The 20,163-nt window shown below is 30.7% G+C and overlaps 2 long non-coding RNA genes across 3 annotated transcripts; both read right to left on the bottom strand.

Annotated features, from left to right (window-relative positions):
- Positions 1-6,263: 6,263 nt before the first annotated feature.
- Positions 6,264-8,676, bottom strand: LOC128285720 (uncharacterized). Its single transcript, XR_008276264.1, has 3 exons — positions 8,563-8,676; positions 8,009-8,091; positions 6,264-6,619 (listed from the first exon to the last, which is right to left on the bottom strand). It is a non-coding gene; the product is annotated as an uncharacterized LOC128285720 (long non-coding RNA).
- A 2,787-nt stretch (positions 8,677-11,463) lies between these two features.
- LOC128285671 (uncharacterized) lies at positions 11,464-19,329 on the bottom strand. 2 transcript variants are annotated; one of them, XR_008276199.1, is made up of 4 exons: positions 19,153-19,329; positions 18,638-18,710; positions 17,390-17,445; positions 11,464-11,760 (listed from the first exon to the last, which is right to left on the bottom strand). It is a non-coding gene; the product is annotated as an uncharacterized LOC128285671 (long non-coding RNA). The 2 variants fall into 2 exon arrangements; XR_008276198.1 differs by lacking the exon at positions 11,464-11,760 and having other exon boundaries at positions 17,282-17,445.
- Between the last annotated feature and the right edge of the window lie 834 nt (positions 19,330-20,163).

Below are 20,163 nucleotides of genomic sequence, written 5' to 3'. Positions count from 1 at the left end.
CCTTCAATTTTAGTTCTCTAGTCTATTAACACATTTAGCATTAACACACAACTTTTATCTTTTACGCGATTTAGTCCTTTTTCGAAATTGGACTAGAAATCGCTAAAATTAACTTACCAAAATTTACATGCACTTATAAAGTTATATTATAACACAAAATAATACTAAAATAATTTTCTCTAGCCTCAAAATAGTGGTCCCAAAACTACTGTTCTGCTAGGCCCAAAATCGGGCTGTTACATTTCTTCTCCCCTTTAGGGATTTTCGTCCCCGAAAATCTTACCAGAAAAAGTTGTTCTTTACTTTCACTAGTCACTTATATATTTTTCTCACAACTTACAAAACAACTCAGCACAAGCTCATACTCAAGATTTCCTATAGTTTTTCCATAGTTGAGGTATAAACCTCGGAGCTCAATTTGAAACACTGGAGACTGACATTCTTGGAACTATAAACTCAGAAACATACAACTCAGTCACATCTGTCAAATAATATTTCTATACATACTAAAATAATCATGCGGACTTCCATCATCAATCTATCACAAATCAACTTGCATCCCTCTTTTTTCCTGGGAATGAGAGACATCCCGATACGAAATTCATAACAGTCCTTTCTCATTTTCTTCCCACTGTCATCACTGACAATAATAATCTTGAATACATTTGATATTTGGCTTTACCCTATAGACAATTCGACATCCTTTGAACAAATAGACAAGATATTGCTGTGAACTCTGTACTCAATTCTCTGTATACCCAGAGTTTCTCAGTACTGAAATCTTACTCTGAATTAATAGTAATAGAAACCAGAAATCAAATCCTCCCTGAAATTCCAAATTAAAAGTCGAATCATGCTTTACTTGTTTAATTTACCACTTATAGCCACATTTCTATACTCTGATCATCAACTGTTTAGAAACTTTACTAACATGAATCAAATGATTCCAACTTCATAGATGTGGTCTCTTTATTAATCAGGATAACTATACTTATAACATCTCTCGAACAAGAGAAATCCAACTAATATGTTTCTATAACATACTTTCAAGAATAAAACCCCATCATTTCTGACTGTACGACTACTTACCAAAGAACACGTAACAGTATTCTCGAACTAGAGAATAAACTTAAATGCACATAACTCAGATTTACTTTTGCAGAATAACCATTCTTTACCCCAGGAATTTTAAAAAAATCTTGACACTGAAGTCCCCACATTTCTATGGTCGAGCCAGAAGCTTAATCATAACAGATTCTAATATCGCAAGTCAAAGATTACTCGTAAAGATAAGCCAAGCTTGATAATTCTCGAAACAAGAACGAGAAAAAAACCCATATAAGAAATTCTAAGATATAAAGACTATACCAGAAATCCGAGAATATAATCCAGAAGAAAATACTAAAGATGATCCGGAAAATCCCTCAGAAAAAACCAGAAGGAAACTACTGTCTGTACGCTCTAGAATTTCTCGTAACAGAGATAATATAATTCTCACATATATAAACCATAATCAATAGAACATCAGAATAATCTCACATAGATTTTTTTTTTTTTACTATCAACTTCATTCCAATATATCAGAATAGAAATCTGAAGAGATGGGGAAAATGTCAATCATAACTAACTGGACCAATAGAGCTTTTCATCTAATATCACAGTCACTAGCATCCTCGTATGATAGAATTTCCATTCGAAAGGGATAACCATACATATTCCCCAGAATTGAGGAAAACATAGAATATTCAGAAGAGAAAGATAGCCATCACTTTTGTTTAATTGAATCTGTTATACTCAGACATCTGTGTGAGTCTGATGTTATTCCTCTAACTAATTCTGTCTTCGCTAATCTCATACTATTCCATTATTGTACTCTTCAGTTTCACTTTTGCAAGCTTATGCAACATATCTCTCGAGAATCTCATGTATAACTCTATTCTAGTAAGAGGGCGAAGATTGTAAAGCCTCTAAACTTTTGACTCTCAAGCAAATACATATTCAACAACAACATAGCTTTAAGCATATTGATTCAAACATTTCAAATTTCCAACTTGTTATAAACACATTTTCACTTATCTCAGTAATACATGCAACTTTATTTCATGCGAATATTAGCTAAACATAAGTGAATTTATCATAACTCAAACTTTCATTTCTTTTTTCTCAAATTACCCTTAATGTCTTATCAAGTTTCCACATTTAGTCTTAATCACTTTCCAATATTTATCAAATTAGAGAACGTCTTACGGTTTTGATTACATCGTTTACTTGATGCCATAGTTCAACTATGGTCTTGTACTAGCTCTCATCCATCTAGGTCGATGCCGTGTCCCAGACAGGTCTTACACTGACACATGTAACCGTGCTGACGCATGTCCCAGACATGTCTTACACTAGCACATCTCGTAACCGACGCATGTCCTAGACATGTCTGACACTGGCTAACATCTCGAGGCCGATGCATGTCCCAGACATGTCTTACACTAGCCCTCGTCTCAATGCCGATGCCATGTCCCATACATGGTCTTACACTGGCACACAAATCTCATGTATTGCCATGGTCCAACCATGGTCTTTTCTGTCAATTCATTAGTGAACGATCGTACTCATTCCTTGCGTTCCACCCAATTTGATCTTTCATTACAACTTTCATGCTATTGTGACATTTATGATTCTCTAACTGAGATTATAAAACATAACATTACTTGTAATGAACCGAATGTTACGGTATCGGAAATTGAGTCTTGAGTACTATTTTCGTGAAATTTATTCATGAATATTTATTAGAAATATTTATGAATTATAATTGAATGGTTATTTAGTGTTTAATTAAGTGAAGTAGCTTGAATTTAGTTTAAAGGATTAAATTGCATAAGGAATAAAAGTTTAATTATAGATTAAAGAAGTAAAAGGGACTAATCTAGCAATTAGACCCTAAGTGCCATGTGTGTGAATGTATGATATAACATGTGTAATAGTTGGTATATATGTGTAATAGCTATAAGATATTTTATGTTATAGCTATTACACATGTGAATTTTATATTATTATAGGTTAATAATAATATAATATAGTATAATGAATAAAGAATAATGAGTAAAGAAACATAGAAAGAGTTACAGAGAGCAAACGTGAGAAAGAAAGAAAGAAAGAAATAGAAAAGGGAAATTTGAGGATTAAGGCCCTAAAGCTTGATTGGTAAGTTGTTTTAGCTCATTTTCTTATGATTTTTATGTTTATGGATGCCTAATTCAAAGTTATACATGTATGAGGTTAAAATGAAGAAAAATAGAAAATTTTTAGATATTGATTTAGTTGAATAAATTGAGGTTTTATGGGTTAAATTGATAGGAATTGAAGTTAGAAGTGAAAATTGAGTGATTTATTAAAAGAATTCTAAGTTAGGTTTAAATAGGGATTAAGTTGAATAGAGCTCAAAATTTATGTTTTATAATGAATTTTATGAGTTAGAAATTGTTAATGAGTTGATTAAAAGAGAATATGAAGCTTAAGTTAAAGAAAAAAGATTAGTAATGGAAAAAGGACGAAATTGGAATTTTTGTAAAAGTTTGATAGAAAGTGAAAAATGTGTTTTATGAATTAGTATATTGATGATTTTAATTGTATGATTGTTAGTAGCAAACGTAGTAATCGGATCGTCATTAAAGAAGGAAAAGAGAAAGTGAACGAAGATATCGATTAAATTCGATAAATAGTGGTTTGTATTTCTATAAACCGAGCTTAATCGTTATTGCTATATTTGATATTTATATTGTATGAAAATGTGAATGAGGTAAGTATTTTTACTATATTGAAATGAATGTGATTTTGAATACCCTATTAACAGTGTCGAGCTAGTCGGATATAGTTGACATGTCATAGGAATTGGAAGTATTGGGATATTCCGATATTGAGTCGATGAGACACTATGTGTCGACTACTGTTAAAGTTCCGGATTTGTTCCGATGAAGTACTTTGTGTACTATAATGTTAAAGTTTTGGATTTGTTCCGATGAAGCACTATATGCTTATCCCGGAGTGTGGGTTGGATCCGTGTATCCGTTAGTATCCGAGTTATGTTAATAAGGGTAAATAAAGTAAAGGTTATTAAAGTACTGATTGATATTGAATAATAGCAATAATGTGTTTGAATCACCATGTTTTAAAGTTGATTAAGCTATTGTTTATAGAAATACCATGAGAGTATTCTCAGCGACGGTTTGTTTCCGCTTGCAGCTAGGTACTGAAAGTATAAGGACTCAAAGATACAAGCCGATCCCCAAACTCAAATTGGTGAAGTTTCTATCTTTTAGAAAATGGCATTGTACCTAGGATGTCTTTTGGTTATTTTGAAAGTATCTAAGTTGTTAAGTGATATTTTGGTATGTTTTGTAAATGTTACCAAAACCTTAAGTATGGTATGTTTTGATATGTTAGTGAAGAATAATAAGAGGAATTGTTGGTAAATGTTGTAGAGAGAAGAAATGAAGATGTTATAAACTTAGTTATCAACATTTTATACTAAAACAGATTTGGACAGTAACAGTAGTCCAACTTTGAAAATATACCAAAAATAGTATAAAGTGAATTAGATGATGAATAAAATATATAATTGAAGCTTAATGAATCTATTTTTATATGGAAGAAACAAAATAGGTAAAAGAGTTGTATTTTATGAGATATTTACGTTTTGGTGAAACAGGGTTAGAACAATTTCTGGATTCCCTATTTTGACTTTATAAATTCACCATAAATTGTGTATTAAGAATTAGGACTCAAACTTTATTTGTATGGATTCCTTATTGAGTCTATTTTTAATTGAAACAAATTTCATAGTCATTGGATTTCTGTACAGGAAGAAATTTGATTTGTAGTGTACAAGGGTCAGAGTAGCCGAACCCTGAAACAGGGGAGACTTTCACTAATAAACTGTACTAATTAGCCTGACCAAAAATTCTAGAAAACAATTAGTAAGTAGATATATGAGTCTAGTTTTAGGGAAAATTTACGGAATTGGATTTCGAGTTTCGTAACTCAAGATATGATTTTTTTAGCGACTGTGACGCAGATGGATAGTTTACTACGAAAACTGTTTAAGTGCTAAGATAAGTTTTGTAATGTCTCCTGCTTGACTCCGGCAACGGTCTCGGGTAGGGGGACGTTACATTACTGCATCTTGACTTCTTAATCTAGACATAAATGTCAACCTCATATATATACTGATTATTAATCATGCAATAAAAGCATTCATACATACATTTTGTCACTTCAAGCAAATTTCTTTCTTTTCATAAACACTTGGCCAATCAAGTTGGACATTTAACATCGTATGAATACTAGCATGCATAAAAGAGTTTTTCACAACTTAACTGTGGTTTGCTCCACTATTTCACATTCTTTAACTCAAGAGTATCATATAATGAATACTAGGTCATGTAAAAATCATGAATTTCTTTTTATACCTTTCCCAATTTTCAGCATATCATAAGCATGATTCAACAATCTCAACTTTACTCTTATCTTTATCAAGATTTGCTCGGTTGGAACTCATTCATGTCTTAACCAACAGTTTTGTTAGGGCCGAGAGATATCACACTATCATGAGTAATACTATGGCATGTATAGCTAGACTCTATTACGCTAGGTTAGTCCGAGAACCGACTAAACCATGCTCTGATACCACTAAATGTAACACCTCTCGCCCGCATCCGACGTCGGGACGCGGTTCGAGGTGCTACCTGACTTTTACTAACACTTCCATACTAAACAAGGCCATGAAATCTCAAATAATTAAAAACTTTTCTTTTCACATGTAATCTGTCCCTTATGCGAGCTTACGAGGCCCAATACATGCATTCGGGATGGTTCGGGACTCAACTGAAATCTCATGAAAAACTTAGGAAATCTCTTGCATCAAGGCTCCACACGCCCGTGTAGGTATAGAGCACACGCCCGGGTGCTAAGGACACGCTCGTGTCCCGAACCCATGTCCAAAAACCTGGACAAATACAAGGCTATTTTCCAAGCCATTTTGTCACACTCACAACACATGCACGCATACTTATACAATAGCATACAACATGACAAAATTAGGCACTTAAACCTTTCTAACATGACATGACCATGGTAATTTCACATGCAACCATTACAATAAGTTTTTCTTTCATCTTTACCATATTAATGCTATAGCTATCAACATGTCATCAAACCTCATGTCCATCACAAAGCATGCATAATCAGATCCACAAACCATTCATGAAGCATTATTAACTATTTACCAATCACTTAATCCTGCATTAGTTATTAGCTCATCAATGAATCTCAATTCAATCTCTAGGCATACATGTTGTAAGCCACATCACAAGAGATAATAACATACATGCATAAGAATAATCATATGGGCCCATAATGATATTAGCCGACATAGGCCAATTTACATGACTAATACTACCTTAATAACAAGCCAATGCCTTTGGCTAAATCATAATATTACATACTTACATTAAAACCCTATACATGCCATAGACTAGAATCACTTGAGTTTAATTACGCCGATAGCATTAACTCGACAGTGTGATAATATCTCTGACGGCCTCCAACCCGAGCTAACCTAGAAACTCTAGAAAACATGGGAAAGAAGAGGGTAAGCTTTCTCTTAGTAAGTTCATATGAAAACAATAAGCAACTCATTAACTTGTTTTATCAATGTTTACAACATATTCTCAAGTTCACTACAAGCTGTCTTCCTGAGCAGCAGTCACTAAATTATTTATATCTAGAGCTACGAAACTCCAAATTAAGTTCCGTTAATTTTCCCTAAAACTAGAATCATTTATCTTTCTTCCATAAAATTTCCAGAATTTTTGACTTATCCAATTAGTACAGTTTATTCCTCAAGTTTGCTCCTGATTCACTGTCTGACAGTTTCAACCCTTCTCCACTAAAGTTAAATTATCTCATAGTACAGGACTCGAATAATGTTCTCGTCTATTTCTCTTGAAACTAGACTCATATGTATACTTACTAATTTTTTTCTATAATTTTTGGTCAAACCATTTAGTACAGTTTATTAGTTAAAGTTTCCCCTGTTTCAGGGTATGACTACTCTGACCCCTATGCACTTCGAATTGAATTTCTCCCTGTACATAATTCCAATGATCATGCCGTTTGTTTCCTTTAAAGATAGACTCAATAAGGAATCCATGCATGTAAGGTATGACTCTTAATAATTTTTTTACAATTTACGGTGAATTTATAAAATCAGAATAGGGGATCTCGAATTCATTCAGACCCTATTTCACGAGAATTTAAATATCACACAATATAGAATTCTTTTTCTTCCTCTATTTCTTTCATGTGAAAATAGACTCATTAAGCTTTAATCCCATATTTTATTCTGCCTCTAATTCATTTTCCACTATTTTTAGTGTATTTTCAAAGTTACACTACTGCAGTAACTCAAATCTGTCAAGGCTAAGTTACTCATTCATGGTCATTGTTCATAATATTAATACAACACCATTTTATCCATCATGGTAAGAACACATATTATGCATCATAGATCATCACATATCAAGGCATTCTCATAGGCTTAGTATACATACTTGCACAACTCGTAACATAACTCGAGTGCATACTCACCAATGATTTACCTCATTAGGACCATCATCAACTCTTTCCTTGGATTGCCCGTTGAACACTTGGAATACTAATTGGATACTCGGAAAAGCCTTTGCACATAAGTGCCTCAATTGTAGCTAAAGCTATCTCATATCTCATGACATTTCAATGCTCACTATCGAGCTAGTCATCTAGACTCATAATTCCTAGTGACATGTCACTCGTATCCTAATTTATTCCTAAGGTTCAAACGGGATTTTTCCTTGCCTATTAAGGCTTTGTCTTATCATATCTCTATTAATCACATACACATTAATATCTGTACAATTCATGTAATGATAACATTTAAATACATGTATAGCATGGTATTGTTTACATACGAACTTACCTATATACCACAAAGGTGAAAAGACATACTCGTCCATAAATCGATTTCTTTCCGTTCTAGGTCCAAATCTCAATTTTCATCATCTATAACATCAATTTAGCCTAACAATCAGTCACAATATTCATATGGGTCTAAAAATCATATTTTTAAAAATTTTCATTTTGACCCCTAAAATTTTGCATATTTGCACTTTTGCCCCAATACTCGTAAATTAATTTTTATCACATTTCTTTACTCCTTGAGTCTAGATGAACCATTTTCATAACTACAGCAACTCATAATTTCAACTATTTTACACATTTACAACTCATTTTACAACTTAGCAATTTAGCCCTTTTTAAGGTATTTTCATGCAATTTCTTTCACAAAAGTTGTTTATTAGACAACTAGGACTCATAATCTTCCATAAAAAGACAGAAAGCAACACATTTACTCTCATGGTAAAACCCTAGACTCTTCATCATTTTGCAAAATAATCCCCTCTTATGAAAGCTCATGCTTTAGGGGTTCCAAAAATGTAAAAATCATCAAGCAAAGACATTAAAATCACTTACTATAAAGGGAGTTTCTTTGCTGAAAGTTTCCAGCTTCTAAACCCTTTCTTTGCTGCCATTTTTCGGTGGAGAGAAGATGAAGAAAAGATGATATTTTCTTTTCTTTATTTTATTACTAATTAGTCAATTAAAACACATAAAAGCCACAAATTTTAGCCTTTTGACCAATTGGTCTCCCCTTGGCCGGCCACACACTTAAAAAGGGTCTAATTGCCCTTTAAATGCCTCCAATTTTAGTTCTCTAGTCTATTAACACATTTAGGCATTAACACACAACTTTTACCTTTTACGCGATTTAGTCATTTTTCGAAATTGGACTAGAAATCGCTAAAATTAACTTACCAAAATTTACATGCACTTATAAAATTATATTATAACACAAAATAATACTAAAATAATTTTCTCTAGTCTCGAAATAGTGGTCCCGAAACTACTGTTCTGCTAGGCCCAAAATCGGGCTGTTACATTTACCCATTGAATCATTTAAAATATCGATGGAGACATGGCAGTACACAAGGAGTGTACAATATGGTAAATCCATCAATTCATATCCAGGAGTGCTTATAAAAGCACATAAACAGGAAGCTCATAAAAGCCATAATCAGGAAGCTCATGCGAGTCAATAACGACTAGCTCCGAAGAGCCATTAACGGGAAGCTCCAGATAGTCATATATCAGGAAGTTCAAGCGAGCCATATCGGGAAGCTCACAAAGAGCCAATTAACAGGAAGCTCACGAAAAGCCATATATCGAGATGCCCATAAGAGCTAAGGTGTGTCCGCAACACATGTAAGACCACAACCTATCGGGACACTCTGAAGAGCTATAACGGGAAGCTTGCAAGAACCATATAACGGGATGCTCATGAGAGCTAATAACGGAATGCTCTTTCAAGCTATGGTGTGTCTGCAACATATGCAAAACATAACCAATCCAGAAGCCCTATATCCAATCGATTTTCATGAATTCAAATGGGATTTAATATTTATCAAGCATTTTTCGGATATATGATTAATTTCATAGACATAACAATTATACAATTCAATATTCACATATACAACATTTTATTCAACCGTATAAATATATACAATTTAGTTACATGAACTTACCTCGATACTTGATCGTGTACAAAAATCTATTGATCTGATACTTTTTCTTTTCCTCAATCTAACTCCTTCTTTGATCTTTCCGAATCTATATAAATAAGTCTAACATCAATTAATACATTTCATATTCAATTCGGTCCAATTCACATATTAGACAAAAATACCATTTTGCCCTTATACTTTTGATTAATTCCAATTTTGTCTTTAGGCTCGAAAAATGAAATTCATGCAATTTAATCCTTATTCCAAGCCTAACCAAATTTTACATGTAACAATAACAGCCCATGTATTTCAAAAAATTCAAATTTTTTCCATTAATTTTACAACTTTTCAATTTAGTCCCTAAATCATAATTTCATCAAAACTTCCTTTACAAAAGTTGTTTATCTATCAACAAACTTTCATTTTCTACCATAAATTTCATAATTCATCCATGGAAAAACCCTAGTACCTTGATAACTTTGCAAATTAATCCCCAAAATAGCTAGATTAGGTTATTACGATCTCGGAAATATAAAAATTACTAAAAACGAGGCAAGAATGCTTACCCAATTAAGCTTGCTTGAATTCTTTTCTCTAGATAGGGTTTCCATGAAAATAATTTGGGAACGATGATGAAATAAGACTATATTTTGTCTTTTAATTAATTATCATATTTTATTTTTCCACTTTCCAATTTAATCTTTTTCTTTTCTTAAATTTCCATGGATGGATCATCATAATTATCTATTAACTTCTCTTAATGGTCTAATTGCCATATAAGGACCTCAAATTTTGAACTCTATAGCTACTAGAATTCAACTTTTTTATTTTTACAATTTGGTCCTTTTTATCATATTAAACATGAAATCAAGAAAATTTCTTAACGAAATTTTCATACGATATTCCTATCATACTGTAAAATATAAAATAATATTAAAATAGAATTTCTTTCAGACTCGGATTTGTGGTCCCTAAACCACTGTTTCGATTTCACTAAAAAGCGAGTCATTACAAGTTACATAAGCATCCATGTGTTTTTTTTCTCATTTTATAATTATATTGTAAATATTTGTTTATTTTTATAATTAAAATATTTAATTTATAAAATTTGAGTAACTAAATTGAAAAAAATTAATAGTTGGGTAACTAATATAGAATGAACCGGATAATTGAGTGACTATTTTGTACTTTACTCTTAAATTAATTTTAATATTATAGTAACAAATCAGTTAAAACTAGAAATTTAAAATTCTAGGCATTGGGTTAAATAAGTACCATTTGACAATTTTATATCATGTTATCGTTAATTGGATAGTTGAGTGATTAAAATATAACAAAGTAATAGTTGGGTGACCAAAATAGAACAAACCGAATAGTTGAGCGACTATTTTTACCTTTACTCTTAAATTAATTAATTAATAATAACAAATCTATTGAAACTATAAATTTAAAATTTTAGGCAATGGGATAAACAAGTACCATTTGACAATTTTATATTATTTTATCATTAACTGGATAGTTGAGTGACTAAAATTATAAAATATTTAATGAGTGATTAAAATTTAATATTTAATATTTCAAAAATCATCCTAAATATTTTATCCTCTCAACTTTTGAAATTAAATATTTTAGTCACTCTTGCAATTAACTTAGTAATGGAAGTCTAATGTGAATTTTTTATTGGTCTTTACATGTTCTATCAACTTGATCTTAAATCTAAAATATTCAACAAATTCAACCCTCAATGTTTACAATATTTTTCATTTTAGTCTTGATTATAAAAATATAAAAAGTAAATACAAAATAAAAAAAGTAAAATGTAAATATGATTTTCTTTTTAGATTTTTTATTCAAAATAACAATATCTTCCATTTTGTTCTTTCATTCAATTAACCAAGTTGGAAATGTCAATTACCACGACCTTAATTTGCAATCCTTCTCCAATGCTTGAGCTAGAAATGATAAAAACACGAGGACACCAGAGCTTGAAACTGGTACCATCTTTGTAGCAAAGAGTAAAGCCATTAGAGTTGGTGTCATCTAGAGGTGTTCATGGGTCAAGCCCAACCAAAATCTTATGCCCGTTTATTAGGCCTGAGCCCGGCCCAATCTGCCCATATTAAATTTTTATATTATTTTTATATAATTTTAAATATAAATTATATTAAACATACTAAAAACATTAAAATAAATATTTCCCAACAAAGTTGAAAATAAATTTTAAAAATATGTATACTTAAATAACATAAAGATAAATGCAACTTAGCAAGCAAATGCCTCTAAAATAATAACAAAATTAACAAAAAAAAAGTGTTATACAATATCCAAACAGTAACAATAAAATAGTAGCAACATAATAGTGAAATGATAGCAAAATAAGAAGAAAACAAGAAAATAGCATTAAAACAAACAACATTTTTTTTTTGTCTTTTTGTGAATTCGGGCCGAGCCAGGCCAAAACTGTCTTACCCGAGGCCCAACCTATTTTTTAAATGGGTCTTATTATTTTGCCCTAACCCATTTTTCGACCCTATATTTTTTCTCAAACCTCCCACTTTTCAGGCAGGTCAGATGGCCTAACCCATGAACAGGACTAGTGTTATTAACCCAATCATTTTTTTGGATTTATAAATTTTTTAAATTTGAACTTCTTGAGTTGCAATTAGGCAACCGAGATGAACAATGTAACAAAAGAGAGAAAAAAAGGACTAAATAAAAAATTTGAGTCAATTTTTTTAATTTATGGGTTTTTTTACATGTTTGGTTGATGAGAAAATATAAATATAAAGTATAGAAAGTTTAAATATAAATTATAAAAATTTTAACAAGTATAAAATTATCTTTAATACTTTTGAAATATATTTTGTAATTTTAGAATTAGAACTAAATGAAATATTTTGTAAATAATGAGGGCTAAATTTTTATTAGGCCAATAAAAGAAAGTCCACATTAGACTTTAGTTACTAAGTTAACAATGAGAGTAATTAAAATATTAATTTTGAAAAGTTAGGTGACCAAATTGACAAAAATTAATTGTTGGGTGACCAAAATAGAATAAACAAGACAGTTGAGTGACTATTTTTGTACTTTACTCTTAAATTAATTAATTTAATTAATTTTAATATTATAGTAATAAATCAGTTGAAACTATCGAGGAATAAAAATTATCAACAATTTATTTAATTGATTTTGATATTTTGAAATTTAAAATTTTAAGATTGAAAACAAAAAAATATATAGAATTTTAGGCAATAGAATAAGCAGGTCAACTGCCGTTAGAAATTTAACGCTTGAGTTACTAAAATGAAAGCTTTCTATAACAATGGTGATGAAATTATAAGGATTTCTTTCCGGGTGATCAAAATGAAAGCACTCTAAAAGTTAGATGACCGACTAGATGATTTGTATTTTTTTATTTAAATATTATATAAAATATAAAAATAAAATCATCATTATATTTATATTAATTATCATTTTAAAAATCGTATATTAATATTTATTTTCAAACTAAATTGATAGTTAGTCAATAGCACAAAATCAAATATTGAAGTATAGATTTTCATAAATGAAGACACCAAAAACCATATTTTTTATTATCATTATACTAAAGTTCTTAAATGTATAAAATAAAGATATCAAAAATAATAAATTAATATAGAAAAAAGAATTAATATTATGTTGTTTTACTACGTCTCTGTCTGCTGGTTAGTACGATTTTTATTGTTTGTCTAGAGCTTTAGTGTAACAGCCTGATTTTTAGTGGTGCCGGAAATAATGGTTCAAGATCACCAAATTCAATGAGTAAGCTCGTAAATTTTATTAGTTAGTATTTACGAGTCAAATGTGATTTTAGAAAGATTTATGAATTAGTAATTTGTGTTTTATAATGATTTATTAGGTTAAGTGGTTTGGAAAACAAGGAATTGAGACCTCGATTTTATAAACCGAGCCGTAAATATTTTTATAAATATTTACGGAGTGTTATTAAGATGGTATTAAAGTTTCGTTAGAAAATTTTAACGTTTTGATAGTTAATTAATTAAAAAGGACTAAATTGAAAAAGGTGCAAAACTTACTAATTAAAGAAATAGTGATTAAATGGATTTGATGTTAAATGACGGGGGATTTAAAGAGTAAATAAGCCTAAAATAGATGGTTGAGGTAGCAGAAGCAGGAAAAAAAACAATGATTTTCTAGACATTTCTTCATCAATCTTCAGCCAAAAACATCCACAGGAGAGCTCTTAAAGCTGGTTTTTCATATTTTTGCTTCATGTGAGTTCAATTCTTACTCTTTTCTTGAAATTTTTGTGTTTTTAAGACTTTTACAATTAGGTCCAACTACCTAATTCATTAGTTTTTGATTTTATTGGTAATTTTGAAAGTTACCATTGATGAATACTGAATGTTTTTATGAATTAACATGGATTAAGAGCTTTAATTTTGTTATATGATGATTTTATAAAGTGAATTTTATAGATATTGATTTTAGGACTAAATTGTGAAAAGACTAAATATTAAGGTTTGGTACTAAATTTTGTTTATCAAGGGCTGTATGATGGCCTAGAATATTTAGATAAATTTTTAATTGAGAAAAATTAGTTCATTTGATAGACTAATTAATAAGGGACTAAATTGTAAAAATTGTAAAAGTTGGGGTAATTATGTAATTTCAAAATTTGAGAAGTATTAATTGTGAAGTGAATTGGTACTGAAATATATGCTAATGAAGGGATAAATTTATATTTTAGATCAAGAACTCGTAGACAATTGTGAAAAATAGAAATTAGCAGAATAATCCCTGAACTACTACAAATCTTACAAACTAATCCAGGTAAGTTTGTATGGTTAAAATTTAATATTCATTTATTAAATTGATGAATGGTATTATGTATTTATTCATATTTATTGCTGAAAATAAAATTATTGTTAAATTATGAAATTGAATCGATTGTTCAAAACGAGTGGAACGGGAGATTGAGTACAATCATTCTATGGCAAATGATGAATTAACGGTAAATGCAAAGGATGAATTGACAGCAAATTACCCAAGTAAATCGAGGTTCAGCATTTGTTGCGAACATTTGTGTTTACTTTTTATTTGACTCTTTTGAGCTTCAGTTTGACCCTTATGGGTTTCCGTTCAGCTCCTATGAGCTTTCGTTCAACCCTTACAAGTTTCTGTTTAGCACTTATGTGCTTCTGTGCAGCCTTCGAGCTTCTGAATACGATGTACTCATATCCGTAAGTCGTTCTCCGATTCAGTAAGGGTTGGTAAGTGACGTATGAAATTAATGTATAAAGACTTAATATTATGATTAGTATTTATCTGAGATAAGTGAATTCATTAATTAAAGTTGTGATTGGCAGGAAATGTACATTGAATGATTTACTTAAATGATTTGTTATAATATGTACAGTAAGATTTATGTTTAACCTATTGAACTTACTAAGCTTCATTAAGCTTACTTGTGCTGTTTAATATTCTTGTAGATTAACGTGAGGTCGGTGGATCGGATCAACACATCAAGTCACACTATCCAGCTTAATCTGGTAGCTTTTGCAACGTATATTTTGGTTTATATGGCATGTATAGGATTGATTTGGAAATAAAATAATTTGAGACATGCTTGTCAGTGATATATGCTTGTATGTATGTAATTAGTAGTAGATTTTGATAAATCAATAAGATGGATTAAATAGGTAAGTGTAAGTATTTGAGTATTTGATATGTTATGTCATGTTTAAAATGATTTTGACTTGTGTTGATTGCTTGTTTGGAATGTTTTGATATATTAAAATGTTGTGTATAGGTTGACATCAAAATGGGTGAGAAAAGTAGCCTTGATATGACCTATTTTCATCCACACGGGCGTGTGTCTCAGCCGTGCGTGACACGTGGACTAACACATAGGCATGTGTTCTGGCCATGTGTCCCTTGCATCTTTAAAATTTAGAAACAGAATGCCCAGGTTTTTGCACACGGCCTAGCACACGAGTATGTGGCTTGGCTCTGTGACCCCTGTACCTTAATTTCATAACACATGGCCTAGCATACGGGCGTGTAACTTGGCCGTGTAACCCAAGTCAGAGAGTTACACGGGCATGGACACGGGCTGGGACACGGTCGTGCGCCTTACATCCAATGCCTACACGGCTTAAGACATGGACGTGTCACTTGGCCATGTGAGCCACACGACCTGGCCACACGGACGTGTGTCCCCTGTACCTAAGTAAAATTTTGAAATTTTGAGAAAAATTCTTTGAGTTTCTAGTTTAGTCCAGACTTGTTTCTAATGCAAATTTTGGGTCTTGAGGGCTCATATAAGGGACAATATGAGTGAATTGTGATTGGTTTCTGATATGTGTATTAAATGATATGAAATGTTTGTAATTGGTCTGAAAAGTTTGGTGATGCTCCGTAACCCTATTTTGGTGACGATTAAGTGTTAGAGGTGTTACATTTAGCGATTGTGGGAGGGTTTCGTATTTAGTGGTTTTTTATAAAGGGAAAATAGAGGAGGATTTAGCCAATTTGAATATTTTAGAGGAAGAAGAAGTGTCGTTCTAGGGGTCAAGGGAATGTAGATGTGATTGAAGAGGATTACGAGCTTTGTTTGATGGGGAGGGTGCTAACGGATAGTGTGGTGCACTTTTCTTTGACAAAGATTACTCTTGTTGATCTATGGCATCCGCTGGGGGGAGTTGCTATTTCAGAGATTGGGGAAAAGAGACATTTGTTCTTTGCTTATGACAATATTTTTTTCGGTGAAGCAAATGAGGAGGGGGCGTATACACGACAAAGACTATTCATGTAATTTGAAGATCAAATTTTGGCTAGATCACTACATTATAAAAATATTAATATTAGCTAGAGGGGTGAAATACTAAAAAATATTGATTTTTAACTAAAATGACCGGATTAGACCAATTTTTTGAATTTACCAAATTAGACCAATTTTTAAAAACACGACCAGTTGGATGCGTTTTCAGCGAATTTGTAGGAAAACGCTTCCAGCTGGACGCGCTTACCCCTAACGGTTGAATTATAACGGTTCCATAAACTACGGGTGACCAAAACTGTAACACTCTTAACCCCGTCCCGTTATCGGAATAGGATTACAGAGTATTACCAGTCATTACAGTATATTTGCACATAAACAAGTATAAATGCAATATTATCCATCTAAATATAACTTTAATGGGTCCACAGTACTTTACAAGTGTAATTAAAACAAACTGGGATTCGATCCTAAAGCTTACTAAATTTTTCGTGAAATTTTAAATTTTCTTCTTTTGAACAGTACCACACGCCCGTGTGGCTAATTTAACATGCCCGTGCGGCATGGGACGCCCTTGTGCTTAACTCGTGTGCAACACTGACTTTTAAACACGGCCATGACACACGTCCGTGTGGCCTGCCCGTGTACTAAACTGACTTTATGACACGACCGTGACAACCAAGGCACACGCCCGTGTGACAAACTATGTGAACTCAAAATGAACCTTGTACTTTAAAAATTTACCAATCCTGTAAATTTCAATCCACAATCAATACAAATACCAATATTAAACCAATCCAAACGCATTTTATATATTATCTAATACTTAAATTTAAACACTAATCATGTATTATTATCAATTATCAATTTACTTATTTCACTATCACAATCACAATCCAATATAACACACTTAAGACATCCTAAGTACATGCCATTACCGATAATTAACATGCTTTACCTTTGAGTTCGGGATCGACTTATAATGTTGATTCGACGATCTGTCTTTAACCTAACCTGCGTACGGAAACAAACTGTACGCTGAGTATGAACTCAGTCGTATTTCTATAAGCCAATACTTAAATCAATAATAAATCATATATCAATAAACCTTGAGAATTCAATCTATTACTCCTAATAGTTCAATCATTTGTTTTTGAAATATAATGCTAAGATCTTGTTAATCACTTTCGATGAAATTTATACAATTTCAATGTTTGTTCATTATCCGTCGATTTTTTTTTCATATTTATTCAGTAATAACTTGTGTTCAGTATCTGAAAGACATTCAGTAGCAGTCCATTATTTAGTAACAATTAGTTTTTCAGTACTTTTATTTACAATTCATTTGAGTAATAATATTATTCACCTTTCATTCAATATTGTACTATCTCATTTCAATAATATCAATATTCTTTGGTAATAACCAATTGATCTTTATCGTTCAATATCAGTCGACCAACAATAATAATTGGTTAATCAAGAATATTCATTTATTTAGTATCATCGTTTATTCAGTAATATCAATTATTCAAGAGTGCGTCTTTAATACTTTTCATTACCCTATTAACATGACTCGGACCGGACGGATACACGGATCCAACCCACACACTGGGATAGTATACAAGATGTTTCATCGGCCAAAGCCGAATACATCGTAAGGGTAATAAAGAATAAAGATGTGATAGCGATGAGCGGTACACAAAGTAACTCATCGGAACAAATCTGAAACGAAGAATGAAGTGATCAGTGCACGGAGTACCTCTTGAACAAATCCAAACGATCACGAGAGTCGACACATATAGTGTCTCATCGACACACAGTCGGAATATCTCTGAACATTTCTAATCTTATGGCATGGCAATTATATCCGACTAGCCCGACACTGTTAATAGGATATTCAGTAAACTTTCAAATTTTCAATTTCATTCGTAATTTAATTTCACTTCATTTCAATACCTTTCTTTATCAATTCACATGTAATTCAATTTTTAATACAACATACCTTTTAATTCATTTTCCAATAATCACAAATTCAAATATTTCATACTTTAATTACTTGTCCTATATTAATCATGATACAACAATTAATAATCAAATTCAATAAATTATAAGACATTATAATTCTTACCTTAGCATTTCCATTCTCAAGCAATTCAAATATTAACATAACAATTAACTATTAAGTTTAGTTTATAGAAATACAAACAGTAATTTCCGAGCTATCCCTCGTCGACTTTGTCTTTTCCTGGCCTAGCCGAGATTTTCTGGCATAACACTAGCTACGGAAATCAATTAAATATTATCAATACATTACCATTCAATTTTCATATTGAATATTTTAATTTCTATCCATCTTTTGCTTAAATTCCAATTTAGTCATTAAACTGAGACTAACTTTTATTCTTCACATTTAACTCAATATTTTCATTCAATTTCCACTTTAGACTAATTTCAATACTCTAATTTCAGCATAAAACCATAATTTTGAAATTATTTCAATTTAGTCCCTACTATTTAAAACTTATGAATTAATTTACAATTCAATCTTTTTCACTCATAACTTGAATTTCTATCAATTTAACCCTTAATTCTTCAATTTATTCAATATGAACAATATCTAAAAATCTAATAACTTTCAAAATATCAACTTAATTTCATCAAAACCTTATTTGAAAGCTTCTAAAACATTAAAATTAAGTGAAAAGAGCTAAATTGACATACCTGTTTAAACTTCAAGCTTCAAACCTTCAATTTTCCCTTTCTTCTTTCTTTTCTCCTTTCTTCCTTTCTTTCTTTCTTTCCCTGCTTTTCGTTTTGCCTATTCTGTTTTTATTTCTATTCTTTTCTTTCTTTATTTCATTAAACCAATATATATATAATATAATAACTCAATAAATATCTATTATAAAAATCTATTTAATAATAAATATTCTTTTAACATTTGTCTCCATTTATAATATCACACTTGTCTTTCACTAATCTATTTATTATATAAATATCTTTTACTTAATAATAATATATAATTTAATAATATACTTATATAATAAGTAAATATACATGTATTTTATAAATGTATGTATATTAATATCACACATGTCACTATACATACCATACATTTGTCAACTTTTTATTTATTTATCATATAATATCAATTTAATAATAAATACATTAATATTTACTTAAAAATAAGCAACTACATACATGTTTGACAAATGTGTGTATTATATTTATTACACTTGTATTTTATTTTTGCCATACACTTGGCACTCTTTTTGGCTTATTTACTTATTTAGTCCTTTCAATTTTCTTTATTCTATAATTAAACTTTCACACTTCATTCAATTTAATTCTTTTATCCAATTATTCTTAATTTAAGCTAATTCACTTAATTAAACTCTAATTAACCACTCGATTAACTTCTTAAATATTTTTATAAATATTTAAGAATCCATTTTTAAGAAACGAAGACTCGAAAATACACTTTTCTGGTAACGGTAAAATTCTAGTCATTACAAAAATTCGATTCAATTCGAGAAAATATGAATTTTGAGTTAATCGAATTGAGTATTTCGAGTTTCAATTTCGAATCAATTTAAATTTTACAATTCGAATAACAGATTAGTGTAAATACCCTTTTGGTACCTGTTAATTTTGAAAATGACCAAATTAGCCTCACAATAATGACAAAAAGAATAATTTTAAAATTTTAAAAATAATGTTATTTTTAAAACT

Source organism: Gossypium arboreum, chromosome 12, assembly GCF_025698485.1.
Source record: "Gossypium arboreum isolate Shixiya-1 chromosome 12, ASM2569848v2, whole genome shotgun sequence".
In the NCBI taxonomy this organism is placed as follows: Eukaryota; Viridiplantae; Streptophyta; class Magnoliopsida; order Malvales; family Malvaceae; genus Gossypium; species Gossypium arboreum.
This window is presented reverse-complemented; position numbering and strand designations above follow the sequence as displayed.